Here is a 5316-nt window from a genome sequence, read left to right as displayed (position 1 = left end):
TTTTCTATAAAAGAAACACTTGTGCTTCTAGAGTTAAGTAGCATGAGAGAAAGTGTTAGTTGTTCAGTTGTTTCCAACTCTTTGCAACCCTGTGGGCTGTTAGCCCGCTAGGCTGTCTGTCCATGGAATTGTCCAGGCAAGGATACTGGAGTGGGTTGCCATTTCCTTCTCCAGGAGATCTTCCTGATCCAGGGATCAAACTTGGGTCTTCTGAATTGCAGGCAGATTCTTTACCATCTGAGCCAACCAGGGAAGCCCAAAGTAGATTGTACACATAGTACACACAAATTTGGGAGCTGGTTTATTTCCTTAAATTCATCTACCAGCAAATGGTCCACTAAGTCCTGCTCAGATATGGAGATTCAAGATCATTCAACATACTGTGGTAGTTGGCTTTAACTTTAGATGAATAGAATAAACAAATTCCTGCTCAAGCATTGACCAATTTTACTTCTCTAAATCATCAAAGGCATATTTCAAAGGCGGAGTGTGACAAATGACTATTATTATCTTGTATTTAACACTAAGGAAGTGAAGTTATCCTCGGTTGACTCATCACTAACAGATCTTTTATTTATTTATTTTTTATTAGAGTTTAGTTGCTTTACAAGGCTGTCTTAGTTTCTTCTGTACAGCAGTGAACCGGCCATACGTATACGTATTTCCCCTCTTTCTTAGATGTCTTTCCCATTTAGATCACCACAGAGCACTCAGTAGGTTCCCTGTGCTATACAGTATTCTCATTAGTCATCTATTTTATACAGAGTAGTATATATATGTCAGTCTTAATCTCCAGTTCATCCCAACCCCGCCTTTCCTCTTGGTGTCCATATGTTTGTTCTCTACATCTGTGTCTCTGTTTCTGCTTTGCCAATAGGTTCATCTGTACCATTTTTCTAGATTCCACATATATGCGTTAGTATATGATACTTGCTTTTCTCTCTCTGACTTACTTCACTCTGTAGACGATCTCTAGGTCTATCTACATCTCTGCAAATGGCATAGCTTCATTACTTACTAGTAGATCATTTAAAAATACGCTGCAGACAGTTTTGAATTACTCTTAATATTTTCCCTTCATTAGGTCATATTTGATTAGCTCACTGAAATACATTTGAAATATTTGCAAATAGGAAAAATCTTAGTTATACTTATGTATAATAGCCTGAGGCAGCCCACATAAGAGAGGCTTATCTCTTTTCCTTGGTAATCCCCCCATAGCCTCTTTAATGTCAGGTTATGTGGCTGCCAACTAATAGAAAAAAATAGAGGAAAGAAAATTTTAAGCTCCTCTAATGGAAAAGCAAAAATCATCAATCAACTATCACATAAGCTGTGTTTCAAAATAAACTTGAAAATATTTACAAAGCAGTTACTCCCTCTAGTTAATTATCATGAGAGGATATACTCTAAAGAAATGCATAAAATCATTTATACCTTAAAATAGCTTAAAATGTAGTTAGAAAAAATTGACTACATAAAATGGAAGATTTATTAAGAGGTCACAAACAGATAAAAATACACATTTTCCTAATAGTTTCTCAGCTTTTAAAGTATTTCCACACAAATTATTGCCAGAGTTTCTTTATCTGTAAAATCAAAATAAGACCTACCTATATCACAGAGTCATTGGAAAGTTTTAATAAAATAGCAGTTTATTGAAACTAGCAAAATATCTGACATATAATGAATCAATAAAATATTAGTTTCTCTGATCCTCAGAAAGACCCTACAAGTTTGAGAGGTTAGATATTTTAAATTTCATTTATAAAGTTTAAAAAAATTGATTTACATTTGACAATCAGATACAGAGACATTCCAAGAATGGCTGAGTGTGGCATAAAGCCTAAATCTGTAGTTCTCTCTGTCTCTGTCTCTCTCTCTCTCTCAATCTCTGTGTGTGTGTGTGTGTGTGTAAGAAACCATTATGAGTAAAATATGAAAGTAGAAAAATGAAGAGTGGTTAAGGAGTGGTGAGTAAACCATTTGGACTGAAATAGAAGTGTTAAAATAAGTGGTTATACATAAGATGGTAAAGATACATTGAAGACAAATTTAACACCAAGCTAAGAGGGTTCAGGGGCTTTCCTGGTAGCTCAGACGGTAAAGTGTCTGCCTACAGTGCGGGAGACCCGAGTTCGGTCCCTGGGTCAGAAAGATCCCCTGAAGAAGAAAATGGCAACCCACTCCAGTATTCTTGCCTGGGAAATCCCATGAACCAAGGAGCCTGGTAGGCTACAGTCCATGGGGTCACAAAGAGTCAGACACAACTGAGCAACTTCACTTCACTTTAAGGGGTTCAGATTTTATCTGAAGCACAGCATGGTAAAGGGTCCGCTATAGCAAAATTTGAGGTATTTACAAGAAACAAATGCCTCAAGCTAAATTTTATCAATATTTACATTGGGTTTCCCTGGTAACTCAGACAGTAAAGAATCTACCTGCAATGCAGGAGATCTGAGTTCAATCCCTGGTTTGGGAAGAATCCCTGAAGAAGAAAAAGGCTGTCCACTCTAGTATTCTTGTCTGGAAAATTCCATGGACATAGGAGCCTGGTGGGCTACAGTCCATGGTGTCACAAAGAGTCAGACACAAATGGATGACTAACACTTTCACTTTTCACTTTTCACATTGCACCTAAAGCAGGAATAATCTGATCGAAATGATGTTACAGTGGCAGTTATCAGGGTGGATAGAAGGGATAGAAATGCTGAAGGCAGGGAGCTGAGTTAAGTTGCTGATACATTAGCTCATACAGACAGAATATAAAGAAAAAGGAAGGGACTCTAAAGAGAGCACGAAAAGAACATGACTGAAATGGAGTATGGGAGGTGGGAAAGAGGACTGGAATGTGTAATCCAAGGTGATTTTGTGGTTTCAGTCTTATGTCTGGCCCTATTTACAAAAATAGGGGAGTTGGCTTGATCAGGAAGCTGAAATTTTCCATTTTAGATGTACTGAACATATGCATCTTAATATGTTAAACAGCTTCTTTGAGAGACTAATTGGATTCTGCCACTAAAGCATTTACAGTATAATATTTTTTAAATGCTAAGGAAAACTTGTTCTCAACCAATGAAATCGTGGACTCTAGGGAATCCTGCATTTCCGAAGTCAACTTCCCTTTTTCAAGACAGCTTTTTGCATGCTTCATGGGTTGTGGTTGAAGTTGGACACCTGTGGGCACCACCAGAGCTAGCTTTAGGCAAAACCGTGAAGCAGCAGAGTAAACTTGGTGAATCTCTTTTTCCTTTTCCATGCCTCTCTCCCTACTTTGGGTGCACTCATCAGCTCAGTTGTCTGAGTTCAAATGGGAATGAGCTCCATTTCTATCACCTAGGGGAGTGCTTGGCCCATTAGAAGGCTCTCTAAAAGCTGTAGGAATCAGTGAGATGAGTGAAAGAAAGAAAAAAGTAATGAATGAATAAAATACCTGAGAACTGTATTAACTTTAAGATTTGGGGATTTGATTTGGGGCTCTTTCCTCAAATTATTTCTATTGAAGTGTAGCCATCCAGAGAAGCATTTATGTTCTCCCATGGGAGGAGTTATTGCTGTTGGATTTCAGACAGCAGAAGAGACTAAATTTTGAGAGCAAGGGCTACCACTTACCACAGTAAATCACACAATAAAAACAGTCATTCATTCATAAGATTGGTTCCTTTGGACAGTGGTTCTCATTTTGGTTGTCATTCACTTTTTAACAACTGTTGGTGAAATGAGATTATATTATATGTAAAGAAAAGTCTGTATTACAGGTAGGATTCACTCAGTATCACTGCCTAGGCCTAAAATACGACTCTCCTCTCAATAGTTCTTACAGTAGGCAACCTGAGCTTCAGGCTGAATGTTCATGTCGGTTTTGTCCTGTCTACACCGTATGCCAGGAGGCTCCCCTTGTCAGAGCTGCCAAGCTGCATGAATATGATGATTTAATTTGGGCTTCGGTTGCTTTAGACATTGACAAGAGAGCCTTGACTAAACATGGAACCAAATTTCAAGTGTGCTCTGTACATAAAAATAAATTATAATATTCATGCTCAATGATTTTTACTGCTTTCATATAAATATTCGAGTAACGTTTCTCACAATCAGTGATGGATAAACACATAATAAATATTTGAAAATACAGTCTAATGAATAGCTAGCGATTTCCGTATTCTCTGAGTCCCTCTAATTTTGATTTTGTGGCTGGAAGTCCGGAGAAATTCTCAGTTTCCAACTCTTCTAAACAATGGGTTTCCTCAGAGTTTTTGGTGCTTCCGCTCACAGCTGCGCATTTGGCCAAGAACCGGAAGCACTGTCGAGAGAGGAGACGGAAAGAGCTTGAACCAAGTAGTCTGACTCACTGAAGAATTAGAATGAAATTTTGCTGTGAGGTATGTCAGATTGCAATAAAATTCCCTGGGTGACTATCTGGTTCTTATTACTAATATTCTTGATTAAGTTCATATACTTAAAATAATCTATTCATGTAGTACTAGTATCCAAACACATACAAAGTTCAGATTTTCTCGTCTGAAAAAGTAAGTCCAAAAATGTGAATAGTAAAGTAACATGTGAGGCTTATAACTCACAAAGTTATGTATCGGTTCAGTTCAGTTCAGTCGCTCAGTCGTGTCTGACTCTTGGCGACCCCATGAATCGCAGCTCGCCAGGCCTCCCTGTCCATCACCAACTCCCGGAGTTCACTCAGACTCATGTGCATCAAGTCGGTGATGTCATCCAGCCATCTCATCCTCTGTCGTCCCCTTCTCCCCCTGCCCCCAATCCCTCCCAGCATCAGAGTCTTTTCCAATGAGTCAACTCTTCTCATGAGGTGGCCAAAGTACTGGAGTTTCAGCTTCAGCATCAGTCCTTCCAAAAAACACCCAGGACTGATCTCCTTTAGAATGGATTGGTTGGATCTCCTTGCAGTCCAAGGGACTCTCAAGAGTCTTCTCCAGCACTACAGTTCAAAAGCATCAATTCTTTGGCTCTCAGCTTTCTTCACAGTCCAACTCTCACATCCATACATGACCACTGGAAAAAGTTATGTATAGCGCTGTTTATTTACATTTGTTTAATATACGTGGATAAATGCAATTTTTGTATTTTTAAGTATAGCAAAATATTATGTAATGAAGTCACAGTGGTACATATTAGAATACAATTTCTCAGTACATTTTGGATAACTTTAAAAAATGCAAATAGTTTTACTTAATTTATGAATTTTTTAAGATCTTGGGCTTATAATTCTCCCTATATCAATCTTGAAGAAGTAACTGAATTTAATGTGACTTGCTGAACATGGTATAATGAATTTTAGAAAATATA

The sequence above is a fragment of the Ovis canadensis genome, chromosome 3 (assembly GCF_042477335.2).
Source record: "Ovis canadensis isolate MfBH-ARS-UI-01 breed Bighorn chromosome 3, ARS-UI_OviCan_v2, whole genome shotgun sequence".
Taxonomy (NCBI): Eukaryota; Metazoa; Chordata; class Mammalia; order Artiodactyla; family Bovidae; genus Ovis; species Ovis canadensis.
Note: the sequence above shows the minus strand (reverse complement) of the source record.